The sequence below is a fragment of the Typopeltis vanoorti genome, chromosome 11 (genome assembly GCF_054136105.1).
Source record: "Typopeltis vanoorti isolate ZY-2024b chromosome 11, IOZ_Tvanoo_1.0, whole genome shotgun sequence".
In the NCBI taxonomy this organism is placed as follows: Eukaryota; Metazoa; Arthropoda; class Arachnida; order Uropygi; family Thelyphonidae; genus Typopeltis; species Typopeltis vanoorti.
Window position 1 is genome coordinate 115056698 of NC_143559.1, and position 25982 is coordinate 115082679.

The 25982-nt window shown below is 36.0% G+C and overlaps 1 long non-coding RNA gene across 1 annotated transcript; it reads left to right on the forward strand.

Moving 5' to 3' along the window:
- The first annotated feature begins 4109 nt into the window (after window positions 1–4109).
- Window positions 4110–25239, forward strand: LOC150101965 (uncharacterized). The gene is made up of 3 exons (XR_016549075.1): window positions 4110–4216; window positions 19757–19959; window positions 24971–25239. It is a non-coding gene; the product is annotated as an uncharacterized LOC150101965 (long non-coding RNA).
- Window positions 25240–25982: the final 743 nt, after the last annotated feature.

Consider the following 25982-nt stretch of genomic DNA (forward strand, 5'->3'; position numbering starts at 1 on the left):
AATGTCCAATCCTTACCTTCTAGTGGTGCACCCTGTTCGGTGCACCACGAGAAGGTAAGGATTGGACATTAGATGGATACTGAACAAACGAGGATGGGCTGGCAATTTGGGATTTAGCCAACCAAATTGTATTCCTATTGGTTAAACCAAAATTCAAAATGATGGTACAACATGACAAAATTTCATGCCGGCTGGGGCATTGCCCGGTTAAACAAGACCCCTGTTGTTTTTGCCAGGGAACCAGGGTGAACAGCAAAAAGTCAGCTACTGGAACAAATCTAAAAACACACCCCAACTCAACATCACCACAGTTCAAGATCAGTACTATCAACATAAGAAACCTGAATGGCAAAGAAATAGAGCTAGCGGAGGAATTAGATAAATACCAGATCGACATAATAGGGGTGACTAAGACAAAAACTGGTGAGATCTTTCTGAGCAATAAATAAAAAATGTTATATTCAGGAAATGACAATCAAGGAAAAGAAGGAGTAGCCATAGTATTCAACACAAAATACGAGGCTAATAGTCTTGAATGGCAGCCAGTCTCAAGTAGAGTAATGTGGGGAGAATGGGGAACTGGACAATGAGACTTATTTGTGCCTATGGTCCCACAGAAGGTTCTACTAAGGTAGAAGTGGAGGAATTTTTTGAGGCTTTAGAAAAAGCAACTGACACAATGAAAAAGGAAAAGTTGGTCCTTGTTGGGGATCTAAATAGCACAGTAGGAAATTATTGTGAGACATACAAAAATATTTTAGGAAAATTTGGAGAAAAGAGCAAAGCTAATAATAATGGCAAATATTTGTTGGATTTCTGCTCAAGACATGGACTGGTTATTACTAACACCATGTTTCAACATAAAAATGTGCACAAATTCACATGGAGAGAAGAGGCAAGGAATAAGAAAAGTCTCATTGACTATGTTATTGTTGATAGTAATTTTTTTCTCCCTGGTGCAGGACACCAGAGTGTACAGAGGATTTGAAATTGGAAGTGATCACTATTTAGTCTTGAGCAGGATAAAATTAAATCTCATATTGAAAAGAATAACATGTAAGAAAGTTTTAAAGCGAATAAAAGTTGAGAAGCTCTCAGATGTGAACTGTAGACTAAAATACACAAAGATTATTGAAGGAAAAATGAAAGAGTTTGAGAACAGGAATCAAACCTTGGAGATTCAGTGGCGAGCCTTGAAGAAAGCCCTGATTGATTCAGCTAGAGAGGCATGTGATGAAGTTGTCTGCAAGGATAGAAAAATTAGAACTCCATGATGGACACAGGAAGTTAAAGAGGCAGTGAAGGAAAAGAAGAAAGCATATCAAAAGTTCCTGGCAAATAAGTCAGCTTATGCTCTTAGAGAATACAGAGACAAATGTAAGAAAGCTAAACAGTGTGTAAAACTAGCTAAACAAAAGTCATGGGAGGACTTAGGCAAGAGCATAGAAAATAAATATCAAGAAGGTGGCAAAATATTCTGGAGGTTGTTGAAGAAGCTTAGGAATGGAGGAAAGAGTGCTGTAAAAGGAGTTAGAGATGATAAAGGTAACATGAAAATGCGAGAAAAAGATATCCTTGAAGTATGGAGTAATTACTTTGAAAATTTGCTAAATGAAACAAGCAGTGATGACAGCACAGTGATAAAAAAACACTGACCAGGCATACAGTCAGGAATTCATATCCATACTTGAAGTAGAAAAAGCCATCAATGGCTTGAAATGTGGAAAGGCAGCAGGAGTAGATGATATTCGACCAGAAATGCTGAAGTATGGTGGTATAAAAATCTTACAGTGGCTGCACTGCATAGTTCAGAATGCCTGGACAGAGGGACAAATTCCTGATGATTGGAGTAGAGCTCTAATAGTACCCATATATAAAAATGGAAATAAAACTGAATGTGAGAATTACAGAGGTATTTCCCTATTGAGCGTTCCTGGCAAGATATATGCAAGTATACTTGAGAAACGGTTGAGAAGAATTGTGGAAGAAAAGCTTGGTGAAGAACAAGCTGGATTCAGGTCAAATAGAGGCTGTCAGGATCAGATCTTCACTTTACGACAAATAGTGGAGAAATCAAGGGAATATAACAAAGATCCGTATTTAAGTTTTGTCGATTTGGAAAAGGTATATGACAAGATGCCAAGAGAGAAGCTATTCAATACGCTACAGTTATATAGTGTCAATGGGGCATTATATCAAGCAATATGTAGTCTTTATTTGAGTTGTAAGTTAGAATTGAAGGAAGTATAGGAAGATGGTTTAATGTTAAATCTGGTGTGAGACAAGGATGTACATTATCCCCTCTGTTATTCATTATCTATATGGATCACATTATGAAGGAAAGTGGTATTAAACCTGATATCAAAATTGGAGATGTTAATGTCAGCTCTTTGCTTTATGCAGATGATGTTATACTTCTAAATAAATCCGCTACAAGTCTGCAAGATTCTCTGACTAAATTGAATAGCTGTTGTAATAGATATGGCATGAGGGTCAGCAATAAAAAGAGAAAGACAATGAAAATAGGCAGAATCATTGAAAATGTCAACTGTGTTGTGAATGGAGAACCTGTGGAACAAGTAAAACATTTCCGCTGCTTAGGCATGATTTTTAGTGAAGATGGTAAATTAAATATGGAAATAGACAACAGAATCAACAAAGCTGGTATGGTAGGAAGTCAATTGAATAAATTTATATGGAATAAGAGAGAAATTAGTTGGAACACTAAATTAGATAGATGTATACAAGACAGTGTTCAAACCAGTTTTAACTTATGGATATGAGAGCTGGGTCAGAAGTAAAACACTTGACCAAAGACTAGAGACTGCAGATATGAGAGTCCTGAAAATATCATATTAAAAACGAGAATATTAGGAAAGAACTTGACATTGTCAGCATCCAGGAATGCGTTAGCAGAGCTAATCTCAGATGGTATGGTCACTTAAACAGAATGGGTGAGGAAAGATTAGCAAAACAAGTTGGCAGGAAAACGACCCAGAGGAAGACCAAGATATAGGTGGATTGATACGGTACAAAGTGCCTTACACGATAGAAATATAAGATCTGATAATGTTGGAGTCTTGACACGTAACAGACTGATTTGGAGGAAAATTGTAGATAGGAAGTTAGTAATGATGTAAATTTTTCATGTAGGACTATCATATCCTGTACACCCCTTGAGGGTACATGGCAAGAATTTGATGATGATGACCATTTTCATTTCACATGTTAGGTTAACTACCTGTTGGGACTATGCTTTGGGTTTTTTTGGTTTTCCAAGTGGAACAAATCCTTCAAAACTCCCCCATCCCCCATATGAAATTAGCTAGATTAACCTTCCATCAAAAAGCTCTTTTAAAACTGTTTGTTGCATTTGAGATAGGATATGAATTTAGGTACTTTCAGTGAGAGAGCCTTGTTGCTATCAGATTCACTGACTAATAAAAGTACTGGAATTTACAGCATAAGTTATAAATATTCTCTTAAATGTGTAGTAATAATTTAAAATGCAATTAAATAGGTTTGAAACATAGTAGCGATTTTAGGCATAAACTTCTGTGGCTAATTGGTTCAAAAGATATATTTCAGTGATTACACCACATTTTTTTTTATTATTCAGTTATATAAAACACTGAAATAATAGCTCCCGACAAGTTTCGTAAATCGTAGGATTTACATCTTCAGGGGGTAAATAGTATAACGTAAAGTTTAAACAAGAGAATTAATAAATACAAATCATAACCGTCTGGATTTGAGTTTTATGAATAGCCAGATGGTTATGATTTGTATTTATTAATTCTCTTGTTTAAACTTTAAGTTATACTATTTACCCCCTGAAGATGTAAATCCTACGATTTACGAAATTTGTCGGGAACTATTATTTCAGTGTTTTATATAACTGAATAATAAAAAAATGTGGTGTAATCACCAAAATATATCTTTTGAATAGTAGTGATTTATCATATTATTGAGTTTCTGCTACTGCAATTTCTCAATTTTGATACAGATGTTATTATGAATAGTTAATATATTATTATTTTAATTGATTATGCCAGCTAATTGAATTGAAAAATATGTTCTCTCAATAGTTATTGCTTTTAATGTTATGCAGGTGTAGGTGGACTCGTTCTGAATGACCAAAATCAAATACTAGTAATTCAGGAGAAATATCATGCTAAAGCTCATTGGAAGTTACCTGGGGGATATAGCAATCCGGGTATGTATGCCAAAATTGCTTACCACAATATCACTTCAATAAATACAGTACACATCTTTTTTTTTTTTTTTTTTTTTTTAATTGGAGAACATGAAATAATTTAATCAGTTCATTGCAAAAATTGTGTGAATCATAGAGATTTTCTTATGGTAATCTAGTAATTGTTAGCCTCCATAGCTGTTGGTATAGACAAAGCCCTTTGGCTGGAAAGACGTGTGTTTGAATCCCATGTAGGATGCAAAGAATCTTTATCAGGGCTTTTCACCTGAAGGTAAGTTAGCTATAGCTATGAAATCCAAGGATACTTAGAAGGTCACAGGCACTTGTTAAAGCCATTGATGATGAATATAGTAGACATTCTCTTTGCACTGTCTGCACTCCCAACCTCCAAAGATAAGCCATTCCAGTCATGCACTGCTCTATGAGAGTAAAATCTAGCTCTCGCCTCTTTCTTAATTGCATTCATTCTTTTCATTCTCAACTTTCTATGAATGTGCTCTCATCCTCTCCCCACTCCTTCATAAATGAAAAATTCCATTTACCAGTATCTTCTCTAACCCCTTCAGAAGTACTTCTCTGTCATATTACCCCTCCTTTTTGTGTCTGGTGTCTATAAATTTTAAGTCTGTCCTCATCATCTAACATTACACAGTCCTGATATAATCTTTAATGCTCTTCTTTGCATCCTTTTTCCACTGTATCTACATGACCATGGAAACCAGGGGATGAGATCTGTGTGCAATAACCCGGATGGAGATCATATCAAAACTTTGTAAAAAGGCAAAGTGGCTGCCTTATTTTTACATTTTGGTGTTCATTTATCCTAAATTATCCTCTGAGTAGTATTTGCAATTTTTGTTATATTAACCCTGAACTTCCGATCTACTAAAATCCAAGATCTCTAGCCTGGTCTTATATAATACATCACTGATAACTCATTACACAAGAGTGCATAACTTACATTTACTAACATTGAACTGATAACCTTTCACATGCCTGCAATTCCAGCTTATTCATATCATTACTACATGTCATTTGCATTCTTAATTGCCATGCCTATCGTTGAATCATCTGGAAATATCTGTATGTCACCTGTAAATCCTTCCCAATGTCATTAATGTAAAGATTGATTAACAGAAGACCAAGGACTGATCTCTATGTCACAGGTCACCTTATATCTTGTAGATACATCCCTTTCATACACCAATTTTTTTTTTTTTTTTTTTTTTTTTATATCCATCAGTCAGTTATTCTCTAATTCTAACTGGTAGTTTATAATCTAGTCACATATCCCCCAACTTAGGCTATAGCCTTTCATGCTATGTCCTGTCAAAAGCTTTGATAAAGTTCAAAACTACTATTATCTGTCCATTCCTCTTGTCTAACTCAGCTATTAAATTATTATAAAATTTGAGCAAGTTATTTAAACATGATTTTCCCTTAGTAAATCCATGCTGTTTATTGCAAAGTATAGATTCTCTGTCAACCCATTTCTGTATACGAGCGCTTACTAACTTTTCCAAAATCCTCACTGCTTCTGCAAAGATACTGATAGATCAATAGTGTGACACATTAGTCTTTGCACCACCCTTGTGCAATTGGATTACCATACATTCTTTCCACTGGTGTGGAATCTTCCCTGTTCTGTGGAAAGAATGTGTGATAATTCAATTGCACAAGGGTAGTGCAAAGACTAATGTATCAAACTATTGATCTATCAGTATCTTTGCAATGGCAGTGAAGATTTTAGAAACGTTAGTAAGAACTCGTATACAGAAACAGGTTGACAGAGAATCTATACTTTGCAATAACAGCATTCTGAGTCTGGCCAGATGGCAAACACATCATCCACATATCAAGACCAAAAGGAAGGTTGGGGTTTTATTGAAGAGAATAGGGATTCTTCAAGATGTTCTAAGTATCATAGAAATCAGCAAGTGCAGGTGATAAGGGGCTTCCCATGGCAGTTCCTTCAATCTGTTTGTAGAATTGGTTCCTACAGATGAAATAGCCCAACTGCATGATGTAGTTGAACAATTCAACTATGTCTGGAGGGAACTCATCTGATAACAGTTGGAGAGTGGATGGATATCAAAGCTGATCATGAGGTCAGTAGGCTGAAGGGTTAGGTTTTTTTTATTTTTGTGAAAAGCAATTATTAATGAACGTGCAATCTTATTAAACAATTCTGACGAATTGCTTTACGAGACTCTGCATGCATCCATTTCACTTCCATGTTGTTTATTCTTTGAACCCTAGGGACACATTGCAATATTGCATCATCGATATATTTTTTGGTCATAATTTCCTGCTTTTCACTTCAGCATCTAATCTTTTCTGAATGGAATGTCCATGAACTCAGCCACTTCCCACTTACAGCATGAACACTGCAGTACAAGACAGTGTAATTAAAACAAGAAAAATTGTTCAAAAGAAATAACCGAGTGTGAAGAATAAACTTGGAAAAGAACATACTGGACTCAGATAAGATAGGAGTTGTCAGGATAAGATTTCCCCTCTAAGACAGAATAGTTTGCGAAATTTCCTTTCGAGATTTACTTTGTAGATCTCGAAAAGGCATATAACAAGGTGGTGCCAAGAGAAAAGCTTTCAGCACACTACAATTATATTTGGTGCGAACAGGGCATTACATTGAACAGTATACTTAGTCTATATTTGAAAGTAGGCAGGAACATTGAAACATCTGCATTCTGGATGGAAAACCCTATGGAAAAAGTGAAACATTTCAGTTATTTATTTAGAATTTTTAGGGAAGATGGCAAACTAAGTATAAAAAATCAACGACAGAGTAAGCAGAGCTCTAGTGGGATGTAAACTGAATAAATTTCTGTGGAATAAGAGCGAGTCAGAGCACTAAGCCAGCAGTACAAAAGGGTGTTCAAATCAGTTTTAACTTATAGATCTGAGAGCTTGGTTAGAAATAATAGGTTGATCAAAAACTGGAGGCCACAGATATGAGAGTTCTGAGAAAATTAGGTAAGTGAATGGATGTCAATGGCAGAATCATATTGACACATTCACACCAGGGATTGTTAGGTACATGATATGCTGACCCATGGGAACTCGCATTACCACATCTGCTCCTTGTCTGTCAGATAGGCACATTTTCTGAAAGTTTGAGGCATGTTAATTCAACTTTTTCTGTAGAAATTTGTCAAATTAGCATTTGTGAACTGTCTTAATGATGTCGAAATTTAATAATCTAATAAAATTTGACGTGATTTCAAGTTTTATATAAATATGCATACATGTTTATTTGCTTTACATAAATCATTTGCTTTCTGTATTATAAACAAGCATCACCATATCTTTTCTGCAAACTGAAAATTTGAAAGTGCACAGTAAAACTCTTTTGCTTACATGTATGCAGTATATTGTATGGAAGATGATCTGTTTTCAATATGCAAGATCATCTTCATTCCAGTTGTCTGTAATTACACTAATTGTCACTAAATATAGTACATAGACTCTAAATATGTACCTGTACTGTATTTAATGATACAATAACCTACTTGTTTTTCTTGCATGTAGCATAAGGTATCTGTTGAATAGATGTATTGAGTAAAAAGAAAGAATAGACATACTGAATAAAAATTCATCTATTCCTAAATAAAAATGAATTCTTTTGCATATTATAAGAAGAGGACTGCATCTGTTGATCTGCAAAAAAATACTTGCCTATACAGAATTATTATTATTATTGTTCTGGGAAACTCCAAGGATTCGACAGACTCATCGAGGGAGACCCTAACATCATGTCTGGAACAACTATTCAACATTCACACAGTATCTATCATATCTTGCCTTGAACTCATTCACGGTCGTAGCACCCACAACAGACTCTGGAAGCTTATTCCACTCATTCATCACTCTCCAAGTAAAAAACCTAGCTCTAACACCCTTGTCAATCACGCTCTTGTCCAGCTTCCATGCATGGCCCCTAGTCCTCCCACCACCAGTCATATTTTCAAAAATATCTTCTGGATCAATCTTATAAAACCCTTCAGTAATTTGAATGTCTCAATCATATCACCCCTCCTTCGCCTATCGTCCAATTTCTGCAACCCACAAATCCTCAACCTATTCTCATAAGGTTCATTCCACAGACCTTCTATCATCTTGGTCACTCGTCTCTGGACCCTCTCCACTTCCTCCCCATCACGAAGAAACCCTGGTGCCCATAACTGGGCACAGAAGTCCAGATGGGGTCTTATCAAGGCTCGATACAGAGGAACAACAACTTGCTTCTCTCTGCATGTTAAAGTATTTTTCATAAGCCAAGTGATTTGGTGAGCTGTTGTAGTTACTTTTGCAATGTGCCCCCTAAACTTCAACTCCCTATCCACCAGCACTCCCAAATCCCTGGCCTCATCAATCTCCTGGAGTACAGTTCCACCTATGCGATATACTGCTGCTATTCTTTTCACCCCAAAGTGCATAACCTTACACTTTGCCACATTAAACTGACATCCATTTTTCCTAGCCCAGTCCTCCAAACTATCCAAATCATTCTGTAAAATTTTGACATCCTGTGCACTCACAATTGCTCTACCCAACTTTGCATCATCAGCAAACAAGTGAACACTTCCTCTCAAATCCTTTCCAATATCATTGATGAACAAATTGAAAAGCAGTGGTCCAAGAACAGAGCCCTGCGGCACTCCACTAGTCACAAGACGTCTTTTTGACTCCACTCCTGAATAAACCACTCTCTGGTATCTCTCCTTCAACCACCCTCCTATCCATCTTACCAACCCTATATCTATCCCCATCTGCTCCAGTTTACTGATTAGGGTTCTATGTGGTATCCTGTCAAAGGCCTTGGCAAGGTCCAGTAGTATCACTGTAAACCCATTACCCCTATCCAGTTCAGCTGTCACTGTGTTATAAAACGTGAGCAAGTTACTGAGGCATGATTTACCCTTCACAAAACCATGTTGTTCCCCATACAATATCCCATTTTCATCTATCCAATCCTGTATTCTTTTCTTGACTAATTTCTCTAAGACCTTGACAATGATTCCTGATATGCTAATCGGTCGGTAATTTACAACAGCGGTCTTGGAAAATGCAAACAAAAATGAATGAACAAAATATATACAGATTGAAAGCTCATTTAACTAGTCAAAAGAAAAAAAAGGAAATAGACATATTGAATAAAAATTCATCTTTTCCTAAAAAAATGAATTCTTCATATTATAAGAAGAGGATTGCATCTGTTGATCTCCAAAAAAATACTTGCCTATACGAAATATCTGTTATTTTATATATTTAGCATATGGGGGAAATACAAGAAATTAATGAACAAAATTATATACAGATTGATAGCTCAGTTAACCAATCGATGCCATTATCTGCACGTAAATGCAAGTTTCTGAGGCTTCCAGGGAAGTAATGCATGAGGCATAGTCTGCACGGTACCACACATAAAAGGGTGACTGTGAAATTCCCCGCAGATGTAATAAGTTTTGCACAGCAGCCTTGTTCAGTCCTGAATCTGTCCAAAGGTGTTGCAGTAGATTAAATCCTGGAGGTTTTATAGTTGGATCTGTAATCAGGTACTTGTTTGTAATTTGTAGTCCAGTGTCCTCTCCACCAGTCTTGGGACCATCATTTGGAACTTCCACTAGCTGCCGTATGGGAGAACTGGAGGTAAGGTAGCAAGCTGGAGATGGAGAGAGATATCTTGATGTATAGGAAGATACATGTTATTTCTGATTTTCTTTATTTCTTTGATTGTAGCTTCTTCTCTTCTGAATCATGAGGGAGTGACGTGGAAAAGAACAGGTAACCATGGTAGAGAAGTATATTTTAAGGTACCAGAGATGGTTCTCATTGTTATGTTAAACTGTGTGTGTCCACGAGAGTCATGCAGTAACAAGAGTCACTGCATGAGTCTCAAAACTAAGACCAAATTAAGACCAGAGCCAGGGCTGCTGTTTTAAGAGTCGAGGCATTACAACCCCAAGTTGTCTGTCAGCTTGTTTATGATGTTGTTATATCTTTAACTGGTAAGTTAAAGTATGGTCGAGTGTGACACCAAGGTAATGAGGGTTACAGCAGCATTGCCATCATGATGGAGCGGCACTTGGCAAGTTCTCTCAAACCAAAACTCTACAGAACCCTAAGTTGATAATGTGATATGGCATCCTATGCTGCCATTAAATAAGCATGCTCCTGGGAGGTACCTGAAGATCAACCACAGCTGCTATCCACCAAGTAAGATGTGGCAGCACAGGCATCTGATCCATGTCATGAACGCCCTCTGTTTTGGGGATTGATGACAGCCTGCGCTTGCCCCTGGCTAGGAAATAACTTTTGACTCATACCTCACCTTGGGGTCCAGATATCAATTATAATATCCTGGACATTATAAAAAATGAGCACACAGTACCTGTTATTGATAAGATATAAGAGCTGCTGACGACAAAAAAAAAAAAAAAAAAAAAAAAAAAAAAAAAAAAAAAAAAAAAACTTCTGATCAAGATAGAATTTGTGAACATATAGATAACTTTCCAATGATGATGCATTACTATGCAAATATTGTATACTGATCATTAGTGAATAAAAGAAAATTTTTAGAAAACGAAACAAAATATAAATAAAAACAAAACTAAATAACAAGCACAACAAATTGTACAAGATGATTTGCTGCTCCATTGACTCATGTATATTCCTGCCACATGAATCACCTGATGAATTCAGGATATATTAGAAAACAGTGATTAAGGGCAATGGTATATTTGGTTGGTATATTTGGATATCCCAGATGAATTACCTAATAAACATTATTAGTTCGTTTGATAATAATATCCTCCCTATAATCTTTTACTGAGCAACCAATGTATATAACTGCTGTTTATTATTTGTTAGTTATTTAGATTTCATGAACAAATCTCTTTTCCTTCCTCATAAGTTTTTTAATTACATCCATGAAAATATCAACAGTCATGTCTAGATTTTATAGGATCACATGTGATTTGCTCCATCTCAGCAACTTATTGGACACACAAATATCATAACACAATTGTAAATTATAATAAAATTCTGTTCACTTGTTTTCTTCCTACCCTTATATTTGCTATCCTCATATGGCTCATTAATATTGGTTCATATGTTTACATCTTTTATTAATTCAAACATGCCATCCAAATATAGTATTTTCCTTAATTTTGTTTTCTAATATATCCTGATACAAACACATTTCTTTCCTTCCTCAACACAGTTTTGGTAACAATCGAAGAACATGCCACATCGTGGCATGTCTGCTGAAACAAACTGTTGAGGTGATATGCATCCTCTCACCCATTCCATGGTCAAGGTAGCAGCAACAATTTCTCACCAGCATGAACATGTTAAAAATGAAGATATTGAGAAAGAACTTGACATTGTTAGCATTCAGAGATTTGTGAGTAGAACTGATCCTGGGTGGTATGGTCACTTAAACAGAATGGAAGAGGAAATAACAAAACAAGCACTAACTTTTGTAGAACACAAGATGGCAGGAAAAAGAACCAGAGGAAGACCAAGATCTAGATGCATTTGTACAATTTAAAGTGTCCGTGTATAGAGGCTTAAGTGCTGTGAGAACATCATGTTGGAGGCTTAATGGATTGTATACAGCACTCAGAAAGGATTAAAAACAGAATTTAATTCTTCCTATATTTCGTCTCAGTCAATGAGACATCTTCAGGGATTACAAAAAAACTAATGTAACATAAAAACAAATAACAAACAATACTAAGCCCAACCATGTGGGAGACACTAAAGTCCTGTCTGGGTGGAGCGCCCTCTAAGGGCGGTTGTAGGTGGCCTGGAATGTAAAATGGGACTTCTGGTGATAAGCGTTTCCCAAATCATAGGAAGCTTAATGCAACCATATTTCTTAAGATTTGGTTGATTCCTGAGAGCTGCTGCTGATTCTAAGAATAGTCTTTCTCTTTTGAATTTGCTGTGGTGGAGCATGGTGGTTTTTCTCCATGAGAGCCTGTGGGTTGTATCCAAGACATGGTCAGCCAGGCTTGGCTGACCATAGTCGTGCTTGCAGATGTATGATTTATGTTCCTCCAGGCAGATAGTAGCTGATCTGCCTGTCTGTCCAAAGTATGCCAGTTTACAGGAACAGGGTACTTTCTAGACTCCAGGCACTGAGAGAGGAGGGAGCTGATCTTTTGTAGAGCAGATGAGGGTAGCAAGTTTGCAGTGGGGCTTAAATGCTGTGTGTAGGTTGTATTTTTTTAAAATCTTGGCTATTTTTTCAGATGTGCCACGGATATAGGGTATGGTGATGGCATTTCTAAACTCTTTTTAAAGAGAAGACTGGGGAATGGGGGGGGGGACTGATTATTTTTCTAATGCTGTGATCACTGTAGCCATTGGAGAGGAAAGTGTCCTTCAATATTGTGCATGTGGTCAAGCTCAGTTGTAAGGGCAGTTCCACTGGAACAAAGATTGTGGGCTCTCTTGGTAAGAGTTTTAATAATGCCATATTGTTGAGCATGGTGGTGGTGGGAGCATTTGTGGATGTATCTGCCTGTGTGCGTGGGTTTTCTATATACTGTGAAGGAAAGTGTACCGTTGGGGAGGTTCCTAGCCAAACTTTCATTGAAAAGCCAGGTCAGTGGAGCTGTCAGGTCTTTAGCACATTCTCTCAGAACCATTCATGAAATACCATCCAGTTCCACAGCTTTACTGTCATTCAGGATACTCAGTATTCGGAACACACTCTCCTCGTGCACCTCTAAACCTCGAACCCACCCTATCCCTCTAGTATTAGAACTTACTTCTACAGGATGAAATACTCCAATAAAGTGTTTAATGAACAACTCCACTATGTCCTCTGCTTCAGTCATTCTCTTCCCATTTTTATTCCACAATGTCATTCTTCCACAATCATTTCTCCTACTGGCCACATAGCTAAAAAATTCCCTAGGATTTTCTTTGGATCTTAGTGCGGGTCTCTTCTCATATTCCATTTTTGCCTTCCTTACCATATTAGTCACTCTCCTGGCCTGAGTCTTATATTCTTCATGCATCTTCTCTACACCCCCTCTCCTTATATCTCTTCCATAACCTCTTTTTCACCTGCAGTTCATGCTTGATATTGTTTGTCATCCACTTTACACCAAATTGTGTCCTCTTCTTCACTTGTGGAACACAGCTTACTATTGCTGCCAACAAATATTCCTTCACAATTTCTCATGCACTAATGATATCCCAGCCTTCCAGTTCTGCCCTCCATGGAACTACCGCAAGTTGATATCTAAGTCTATTATAATCACCCGCCTTATAATTCCACATATATTTCCTTTTCTTTGATACTCCTGCATGTCTGTTCATCTTCCAAGTCAAAACCACATGGTCACTCTTTCCAACAGGGGGAGAGATGTCTTCTGAGGAATTCTTCCTGAAGAATTCCAGAAATTCCATTTTCCCTTATTACTACATGCATTTTCCTCTTCCCAACTTATACTGCTGTATTTAAAATCGCCCATAACAATCATTCTTCTTGCACTTGCCAAGCTCAACTGCCTAAATATCTTCTACTCCCCACTCTCTGTGCTCCTTGGCTTGTAGCAACATTCCACTAACTGTCTTACCCATCACTACTTCACACCATATGCTTTCAAAACCATTAGTACTCCACCATCGCTTTTTCCCTTCCTATCCTGTTGAAAAATGCTGTACCCTGCTACTTCTATTCCTGTATTATATCATCTTCTGTCAACCATGTCTCAGAAATCGCAATAATCTTCGGCCAGGCTGATGTCATCAATGCCACAAGTCATCTCCTTTATTCCGGATACTCCTCGCACTAGTATAAAGCATAAAAATGTCACTGCTTCTATACCTATCATTATTTCCTCCAGACTCCACTGGACTCAGTGTTACCTGTTGTCATCCCCTTCCCCCAAGCACCCATTCCCACGAGAGACCACTCCTACTACTACTCACCCTGGGAATTCTAGTTTCCCTGCATTGATGTACTGACTCATTCAGCAATCTCTCCAGATGCCTACGTTCTTCCTCATTCAAATGCAAGCAGTCTCTCTCTCGCATACAGCTCCTTTCTGTCCTCAAATGTCCTCCAGACATCCACATATTCCAGTCCTCTCTTCTGACACATTCTGGCTTTTATGTTATTCATTATTACTGCTCTTTTGCTCAGCTCGTCATTATCATACCTGGGTAATACACATACTAATTTTTTTCTCTGTGTTTTCTTTTGTACATCCTCAAGCATGAATCTCAGATCTCTCGCCATCCAATTTTCACTGCTTCTCAAGTCATTCGTGCCCACCATCACAATCATCTCATCCACGCTTTCATCCCGCTTAATTGCCATAGCTACACTTTCTATCATTCCTCCAGGCAAACACTCCTATGGCATCCTATCTTGCACACCACGGATCATTGCTCACCTGTATCCCTCACTCTCTCTCCTGTTCTCTCAAGTTGTGACTAGTCTACTTTTGGTACTTAGTGCGATGTCTTTTCTAGATCTTATTCATGCTGACCATTTCAGCATGGCCCAGAATGATCCTTTGCTTGATTTCAGGGGGGGGGATCTGCCATCATGGTCACTTTTTGAACCAAGGAAGATGAAATCCTGAACTGATTCAATTTCTTTGTCATTGATTTTAAACTTCACTTCTCCATTAGCTGCTGTTGTCTGTCATGATCTTTGTTTTCTTTATGTTAAGGTGCAGCCCCATTTTTTTCACTTTCTTTCTTAATTTTCAAAATTAAATTTAGCAGGTCTTCTTCTCTTTCCACCAATAAGGTTGTGTCATCTGCATACCTCAAGTTGTTTGTAGTTCTTCCTAATATATTCACTCCGATATTAGATGAGTCCCATGTCTGATTTCCTTCCTTATCCTGCTAATCTGTGTCACCATAAAGTGTTTGCACTGTAGCTTCCTGATCAATATGTAGCGATCTAATAAGCTTGATCAGGTGAGATGGGATACTAAGGTCACACAGAGTTACCCATAGCTTACATGCTCTGCTATAATCAATGAAACACATGTACAGGTCTTTCTGGTGTTCATTGATCTTTTCAATGATCCATCTGATGTTGGCGATGTGATCTCTAGTGCCTCTCCCTTTCCTGAAACCAGCTTGGACATCAGGTAGCTCCTGAATGATGACCTGCTGTAGCTGCTGTTGAATAAACTTCAGTAGGATCTTGCTTGCATGAGAAATTAGTGCTGTTGTACAAAAATTGGTGCAATCTCTGGCATTACCTTTCTTTGGTAATGGGATGAATATTGATCTTGTCCAGTCCTTAGGCATTTACAAGTGGACCATATCTCTTGGCACAAAGCTGTGATAATGTTGACTGCAGTTGTAGGAGTTCTGCAGGTATTCTATCAATACTAGAAGCTTTCTTGTTTGACATTTTTTTCTCATGACCCAAGCTACTTCTTCCTCCAAGATGTTTGATTCTCTGTCCATAGGGCTATTTTCGTTGTCTTCTTGGTGTTCAGTCAGGTTGTGTATAGCTTTTCTGTGTATTCTTTCCACTTGTTCTTGATTTTTTGCTGGCCACTCAGTTCATTTCCATTGCAGTCCTGACTGTTCCTTGTTGTGTAGAAAAACTGGATCACATCGTCTTCACTTCAGCAAACAGGGTTCTGGTATGGCCCTTTCTGTTAGCATCTTCTAGATGTTGACATTGATCATTTATCTATCTTTCCCTGTCCTTCCTGGCTTCATGTTGGAAAACTGCATTCATCTTTTCGACTTCATTCTTGTCTCCCCTGGCTTTGGCCACTCTTCGCTGATCAGATATTTTGATGGCATTGTCAGATAACCATTTGTTTGTTTTCTTCTTATTGCTATTACTTGCTATTATTATTATTATTACTAGGCATTTCCATGGAATCTTTGGGAAGTCCACACTTCATGACATAATGCCTCTGGATCCTCTCCATTACTTTCTTCTCCAGAGAAACCCAGACGACACATCTGTGCACAGTAGTCATTACTCCATATATAGTTATATCTGGAGCACTTTGATAAATTTTTGACAACTGGTATCAGCAAATCTTTGCTAAATTTTTCTTGGGCAACTTCTTTTTTAGGGTAACGACCTTATTAGCTTCACAACAATTCTAGAAATGCGAAATCCTTTGACAGATATCGAGCATGGGAATGTCATTACCTTAAGAATAAGCGGCCAAAGCAAAATTAAGCAGATGTCTGTTTAAAAATAATGTTCCTGTAAAACTCCTAGTGGAGATAATCCTTATACAGGGCTGTAATGGGTGTCAAATATGCATGTCTGAGTTGGATTTTCCATGTCACCATATACATTTATCTGCCAAATGCCACTAGCCATTGTGGACTGAATTGCATACCACTGTACAGTTTATAACCATTGGCTTAATAACTGATTCACATGACTAGTTATATCCAAGCCTTATAAAGAAAGATAATAATTTCCTTATTCCTGCTTGTCTGTGTGTTTCTTAAACATCCAGGTGATCACTTGAGATTATTTGCCCAACTAAGTAGTGACTAAGTATGTATGCGAGACTTTATTTAGCATAGAATTTTTGCCATAGAATATCTAGTGTCTAGAGTATCTTCAGTATGACTTTCAAATTAAACAAATTAAGAGAAAACCCAGAAGACTCAAAAATGAAAATTTATGAGCAACTCACACATGTAGAGTGGCAAAGTCTAAAATATATCAGTGTCCTAACTGTACAAATTGAAACAAGAGACAACATCTTAATTAATTTTTAAAAATATTGACTGTAGAATGTGTGGATAAGAACTATTCTTTATAACAGGGATAATTTTAGACCATCATGTCTGTTCATATTTGGATCATCATACAAAAGACATTTCTGTTCAGAACTGTCTTTTGCATGAGAGAAAGTCTGTAACTAAGTTACAAAAACAAGTGAAATATGAATCTTATAAAAACACATTTATTTCTCTGCATAATCCCCTTCAATATTTATACTTGTCCCATCATTTTATCAGTCATTCAAAACTAGCAGCATAGAATTCATTTGTATATTGTCTCAGCCAACTCTAAATTTCATTTTTCAATTTCCTGATCATCAGCAAAACATTTGCCATCAAGGTGCTGTTTCAGTGGGCTAAACATGTGAAAGTCACTTGGGGTGAGGTTGGGGCTGTGAGGTGGATGTTGAAGGAGCTCCCACTGAAGTTCTTGAGTTCTCTCCAGGATTCCTGTATGAGGTCTCGCATGTTATGCAAGAGCAATACTCCTCTTGTCAATTGGTCTATGTTTTCAGCAAATTGCACCCTGAAGCTTCAATAAAATTTCACAGTACCATGGAGATCATATTTGCATATAAGTTCAGCAATGTTTATCTGGTTCTCTGCAAATATTATCTCCATGCCACTTTCAAACCCACTCATTCAGCTAGCAGTTGCCTTCATCCATTCTCTTAAAGATTAGCTTCATCCTCTTGCACATCCTGGAGTATATAAAATCTCTTGTGCCTGCACTTTAGCCTACTTTGTACAGACTGGTATATCAGTTAACAACCATTTTGAAGAACACAATTTACATCTGCAATCATCTGTATAGAAGTCAGGACTGGCAAATCATGCTCTGAGTACTCCTTCATATAGAATTAAATGGAAGAAGTCATCAATATTGCATAGAAGTCACTCTAGGTCTGAACTATTTTTAGAATATCATCATCAGCAGCTATGAAACACTCCCTTAATCTCACCAAGTATGGTTGCGTTAATTTCCCAAAGATTGAGACAGTCATTCTGAGACCAGATAGCCTGACTTCTTTAAATTAACTTCAGTACAATGTTAGGACATTAGTTCTGTTTCAGTTACAATTTGAATTGTTTCTAATGATTTAGTTGAGTGCCTATATGCTTGTCACAGTCATAATTTGTGCTCTGAAGATTATGGGTAGAAAACCAGCAAAATATTAGTAAGTTCAATAAATTATTTTTTCTTCTCTTAGCATTGTGTATGCTGTGATGCACTATTATGAATGATCAAACATCTAAGCCTATCTGTAGTTATGTTTATAGTTTGATTTTTCATAATAGTGCTTCACAGCATACACAATATTTCCCATCCAGCAAGCATTAAACTCTTAGCCTAAAGAAAACTATCTTGAGTGAACTCACGTGGGTGGGATCAAGGTGTGGTTTCCACATCCTTCAGAGGCTCTATAGATCTCTGTGGTACTAGACATCACTAATTCATAGATCAGTTTCATCACCTCACATGATACCATCACTTTGCTTATTGATGTTAATAGGATAATTCTGCTCTCTCTTCTTGAGATAACACCAATCCTCCTCCCCAAGAAATAAGAATTTCTTGGGGGGGGGGGATTGGTGAAAGAAGGATTTTTTTTTTGGAGAAATAAGGATTTCTCTTTCACTTGGATGTTACTTGACCTTTCAACAGCTGTTAACTGTATAAATTGTGGTGCTGATGATGACAGTTCCTTTAAAATACTTGGCTCCATACAAAAAAAGAGTAATTATTTTCATTAATGACTCATCTCTCGCCAATTCACTCCACTGACCTTCACACAGATTTTTAGTTTCTGCTGGTCATATTTTCTACAGATATTTCTATCAGAATTGGTATTACTAATTATTCTCACCCTCCTTCTAAATCAGTTAAAACAGCTACTTTCTCATCAGCATTTTGTTTTTGCTGAACTAGTCACTATCATTCTTTCTCTTCCCTCTAAACCTGTAAAAACACAAGCAGCTTCTGGTTAGCATCTTCGTATGAACCAGTGAACTTTGTATCTTCCTCTTACGTTCTATTCTAACCAGGTCTACAAGTTTTCTACAAGAACTACAACCTCTAACTTTTCAAGAAACACATCAAGTTCCATCTTTCTCCTTAATCACTTAGCTACATTAGACACTGTTGGGCTTTAGGTTTTGCAACTTTGTGTGTGTGTGTGTGTGTGTGTGTGTGTGTGTGTGTGTGTGTGTGTCATTTTGTTTCTGAATATATCATTAGATGAATAAGGTATACTGAAAGAAAAATTGTCATATTTACTTATTTTTAGTTATTTTTATATAAAATATTTCTTTCTTAAGTAAAGCAAATGAATAACCATTCTTTATTAATTTAAAATAATACAACTGTAATTGACATTTTTGAAATGTTTTTTTATTTATTTTTTATTTTAAAAAAGCATAATTAGTATGAGAACCAAATTGACTATGAATGTCTGTTTTGAAGGAACATAGGTGAATAGTAAAAGGTCATAACCAAGCAGAATTTCATGATCTGCTTGATGCAGCGAAGTTAATATTTCTGTTTTTATTAGATGATTATTTAATCAAACAGATTAAAATTAAATATATACTGCACTTAATATATATTAATAGGATATTTAATTATTAATAAATGTATATCTGTAGTCATCATCATTGATAATTTTTCATAGTTTCTTTGTAATGACATGTGAACATAAGTTCTTTGTTCCTAATGACAGATCTTTCCTGTACCAGCTTTTTTTTTTTTTTTTTTTTTAGGAGAAGAATTTGCTGATACAGCACAGAGAGAAGTTCTTGAAGAGACAGGTGTAGAAACAGAATTTGTTTCCGTTGTAGTGTTACGCCATATGCATCAACATATTTTTGGCTGTAGTGACTTGTATGTGGTATGTTATTTACGTCCTCTCACAAACAAGATAACCCAGTGCAAACAGGAGATTGCCAAATGTCAATGGATGGATGTAAGTAAATTAATTATAATATATACTATTTATAGAATTCTGACCCAGACATAAGGATTACCAGTTTACTCTGTAATTATAATTTGGAAAAGTCATAAATAAAATAAATGTTTTGCAAAAAAGTATTTAGGAATGATGTATGAAGAATGAGAGGGAGAGAATTTTTTCAAATGAATATTGGAATGTACCATTTCTCTATTATTGAAACAAAAGTATTGTTGTATTGGTCAAAGCATTTTTTAAAAATCATTTATTATTCCTTTATTAACTAGGATTCATCTTAATTTTTGGTTCCCTTACTAGTATTTGATATAATCTGTGTAACAAACAGAAGTTATGTGATAACTGCTCAAATTTAAAACAGCATCAGTATAAAAGATGGGTTTTTGACCAAAATATTTGTGGTTCATGTTGATTCTGTTCTGCACTAAATATTTGTGGTTCATGTTGATTCTGTTCTGCACTAATTGAGATTTTTGAGATATTTGTGTGGAGAATGCAGGAGTGATATTCTTGCAGTCTCTTCTTAACACAGAATCCTGTTTGTCCAAAGTATGAGAGAAGACACAAAGAACCAAGTAAATACCCAGAAAAGAGAGACGAGACTATTTTATCTTAGTTGTGAAAGATAACATGGAGGAGAGTTTATTGACAAAAAATAAAGGAGGCAAAAAGTTAATTTTTTTTTTTTTTAGAATCCTGGAAATAGGCTCAAAGTCTCCAGCAATGTATGCGATTAGGACTAAATAGAGTTGAGTTTCTTGACCTTATTATGTAAACAATATCATTTATTTTTTATTTTTTTCCTATATGTGTGTATATATATATATATATATATATATATATATATATATATATCATCTTCCCTTTTATGTTAGGCTCGGTGGACTGTTACAGTCAAGTAATTTGGCTTCTTAGAAACCTAATACTGCTTATGATAGAGCAGTTAAATGTGTTTGCATTGTCTACTATGGCTATAAATTGCAGGTGTTCTGGCTGGTTTGCTTGTTTTGCTGGATGAAAACCTTAGTTTCCAAGAGGGAAACTCTGCTACCTATGTATAACACCAGCTACCTCACCTTCAGTTGAAAGACTCTAATAAAGTATCTTTGCATCCTAGACAGTATTCAGACTCAGGTCTTTCCAACCAAAAGGCTTCGTCTATACCAACTGAGCCTCTATAGCTGTATATATGTATCAGCCACATCCCTCTTGAATGTAGCTCATCTTTTTTGAAATGCATTGTTGTTTTTCTACCTTTTTGAATTTTCAGTTATGCTGAGGATGATCTGTAAGTTTCAGATTGAAATATTTGGTTCTATACCTTCTAGTAATAAACTTTGTGTCCATGTATTCATATATTATATATATAATAATAATAATTATTATTATTTTTTGGTGTTATAAATACCTCTCACAAAGAGCCGAATTGATTATTTCTGATTCAGGTATCAGGTTTAATGCCTCCTTCCTTCATAATATGATCCATATAGACCATCAAACCACCTTCTGGTACCTCCATTAATTCTAAAACCTGACTTATAACTTAAGTATAGGCTATATATTGCTCTGTATCATGAGTATTTACATATTATTATTATTATTATTAACACTAGACCTCCATGGAGAATCAAAAGACTAATAGCAGGAGGCAGACACTGTTATACAAATCCATCAAACAATCCTTCAACTCATTCACTGTATCTGCATTCACCAGAATGTCAGACAACACATTCCACTCACCACCTACTCTCTATGCAAAGGACCTACTCCTTATGCCCTTGCTCACACCCTTCTTATACAACTTCCAGGTATATCCCCCACCCTCCCCACTGATCTGTCCCTTTCTCCCATTCTGCAAAAAAATTCTTCCACATTAACCTTGTAACACCCTTTTACCAACTTAAATGTCTCAATCATATCCCCTTTCTTCCTCCTATTCACAAGGCTTTGCAAATTGCATTCCCACATCCCAAAGACCAGTTACAATCCTAGCCAGTCTTCTTTGGACCCTTTCCAAAATATCCTCATTACTATGAAAACTAGGGTACCTAATCTGTGCACAGTAATCTATACAAGGCTTGATCAATGAAACTAGAACCTCTTTATTTCTGCAAGTTAAGTCTTCCACATCATTGCCATAATCTGATGTGATTGTCTTCACAACGTGTGCAATATGACCTCTGAACTTGAGATTCTTGTCCTTCATCACTCCAAGGTTTCTTATCATCTCAACTTCCTCCAAAATTTCCCCACTAACCTACCAGATTTCATAACCTTACACTTTGCAACATTGAGTAGAAAGGCTTATGTGTTGGCAGTATATGTTTGTTTATTTTAATGGCATTGATTACAACACAGAATAATAAAAAAATAATTAATATTTATTAACTTATTAGCTAATATTTCTCTGGTATTATATCTAGCATCTTCAGAGCACAAGAACAGTTTGTCACAGTACACGAAACTACAACAATTTGGTATAACAGCGGGACTAGTTTAAAAAATTGTAACAGACAACACAAGGAACTAGTCCTAATTAGGCATCATCTGTATTGGAAAAAGAGAGAAATCAAATATTAATTAGATCTTAAAATGACTCTCCCAGATTTTTGGGAGAAAATTTATACAGCCATAGTTTGTATGTTTTAAAGCTTTTGTCGATTTTAAAAACAATCTCTCTGACTTATAATGACTTCTGTGTAGCACTTTTGTTTTCTTCCAATTGATCCTATGTGAAGTGGGATCCAAGGCATGCTCTGCTAGATCCGACTTGCCATAATGATAGTTATCATTTGCTAGATGGGAAAGATATCGGCAGTGTATGGAAAGCATTTAAAAAATACTTAAATGATGTAGTATTGGAATGTGTCCCTGGAGCTCAAAGAATAAGTAGGGTAGGAGCGAACTTGATGTGTAATCTTATTAAGCAAGAGATTTGTAAGAAAAAGATGATGTGAAAGGACTGCCATGTACATAACAATCATGTTTATTATGAAAATTATAAGGAACAGACCAGAAGAATTATAATTGTATGCACAGCTAAGCCTCAGCATGAAAAAAAAACTGCCTCTGCAAGCCAAAAATAATTATTCTCATTATACTGCAAATAAAAGAAATAATGAGTATGAAAGAATAACTTTCCTAAATATAGATGGTATGCATATGACAGATGCAGAAGAGATTGTTCAACTAATGAGTGCTCATTTTTGCAATAAGCTACCAACCTGGTGTATGCAACATTGAGCTCACTGCTACCTTTTCACTGGGAGAAGCAATTCAGGTATATGAGGTACTAGGGTTGTTGCACAAACTGAATAAGAATTCTACCATAGGGACCAATGGGATATTGGCACACAGATGCTAAAAGAATGTTCAGTTGAATTGGTTATTGCTTTGACCAGGCTATATAATTGGAGCCTTGGAACAGGGAATACCACAGGAGTGGAAAGAATGTATGATAATGCATTGCACAAGGGTAGGGCAAAGGCTGATGTGTCAAACTATTGACCTATCAGTATCTCTGAAGTGGTGGTCAAGATTTTGGAAAAGTTAGTGAGAACTCATATACAGAAATGGGTTGACAGAGAATCTGTATTTTGCAGTGAGTAGCATGGGGTTACTAAGTGAAGATCATGTTTGAGCAACTTGCTCACATTTTATGATAATGTAACAGTTGACTTAAAGGGAATGGGTACACCCTGATAGTTTGGACTTTACTAAAGTAAAACTCATGACAGGATTCAGCATGCAAGGCTGTTGCATAAGTTGGAGGATATAGGATTGGATTAGAAACTGCTAGTTTGAATTAGAGAATGGCTGACTGAGAAATATCAAAAAGCAGTGTATGCGGGAGGGGATGTGCTCCTAGTGAGTGAGTGAGTGAGTGTACAAGATTTAAGGTGACCTGTGATGTATCACAGGGATCAATCCTTAATCCATTGTTATGAAATCTTTACATTAATGACATGGAGAAGGATTAGCAGCTGATGTATGGCTATTTAGGAGTGCATCTGATATGCAGAATGATTTGAATAGGCTGGAATTGTGGGAGGCATGTGAAAAATGCTGTCATTTTAATGTCAGTAAATGTAAAGTCATGAACTTCGTTGTAATGAGATATCTAGTGTCATGCTATATTAGTGGGATTATGCTAGAAGAAGATTGGACTAGGAATCTTGGAGGTTTAGTAGATAGAAAGTCGAAGTTCAAGGGCCATATAACAAAGATTGGAAATATAATAAGTCAGAGGGTAATTGCAATGCTGAAACGAAGCTTAACATATAAAGATAAGGAAGTCATTTTGCCTCTTTATGAGGCCTTGATAAGACTTCACTTGGACTTTTGTGCATAGATGTAGTCTCCTGTTACTATGGTAATATAGATACGCAGAGAGTGCAAAGGATAGTGTTAATGGTGATATTGCAATTGTGAAATGCAATTTTTTATGAAGACCAATTGAGAATTGATCTTTGACAAATTAATGCAACCATACTTGTTGAGGTTGGAAGAATGCTTTAATTTGCCAAAGCTCTGGAAGAATATCATTTTGAGACCTGATAGCTTGACTTCTCAAAATTAACTCTATGCTTATCCAGCCCATAGAGGGCACCATGTAAGGATGTTAGCTCTGTTTCAGTTATGATTTGAAGTGTTTTGCACAATTGTGACAAACACACACCATTAGTTCAATGGTGTGTGTTTGTCACAATTGTAAGTGTACTCTGCAGATGCTAGGAAGAAAACCAGCAAAGTATTAGTAATTTTAATAGATGTATTTTTTCCCCTCTCATGTTTATACTATGAAGCACTATTATGCATAATCAGAAACACCTAAGTCATTTCATATATAAGAATATAATATCGTGTAAAGTTGAATAGACTACTCAAGTTGATTAAAAAAAAAATCTTCCTAGAAGCTTAATGAATAAACTATTCAAAAAGATAAAAATTAATCATTATTTTTGGTATTTTTTTTATAGATTTTATATGCGCATTTTTATTTTACCAGGTTGAAGAGTTCAGAACTCACCCAGATGTCACAGACATGAACCGTTTCATCATTGAATCCTTTTTAACGAGTCAGCACCTGCAGGCAGCTATTCAGACCTCACCTATTTTGTCCTATACAAGGAATTGTTATCATAATGTATATAGTGTTAAATCACAGCAACCTGATAATGAGAATAAATAAGATCCCTTTTGTATATAGGATATAGTTAAATAATTATGATATAATTATGCCATTTGAGAAATAAATCTATATTATACATGCTTTTCTTCTGGAGATTCATTAATAATCATAAACTTAATTTCAGCTGTTATTAATGTTTGTTTGTCTTTTTTGTTTTATTGTCCAGATTTCACTTTCATACATAGCCGGCAAAGGTTGGTCGATTGGTAGAGCCTCTGCTACTAATGGCTCAGTTAAGTAAGTTTGAGCGCGGTTAGTAGTTGGAAGGGGGCCAATCGTTCGATGCTGTCGGCACACTCTCCCTCGATGAGTCTTTGGACTCCCTGGAGGTGTCAAAAAATAATAATAATAATACAACAGGACTGGTAGGGCTAATGTATTGCATATTTTTAATCTAGTTTGTTTTTGAACTAGATTAGGTTTAAATATAAAGTTAATTACACCTGTTATTTTTAAATATTTTGCAATTTTTACATTTATATCTTTGTCATTTTCATATGTAATCATACAACCTAGCTAGTTAAATGAATTCACCTTCTATTACTTATTATCTATTACTATTTTAGTTCTTATTGGATCTTGTTCTTTAAAGGCGATTGGTTTTTATTTTTTCTGTTGATCTTATCATTCCATAATCTTCGACTATTTCATTTAAATCTAAAATATCTTTCTGTAAGTTATCTTCAGAATTTTTAATTATTATTTGATCATCAGCAAAAAGGAGAGTTCAGAGTAGGAATAATAATTTCTCTTATAAGTTTTTCTAATTTAATTTAAAAATAATATTAAGTATTGAAGAGGCAATATTACACCTCTACAGATATTCATA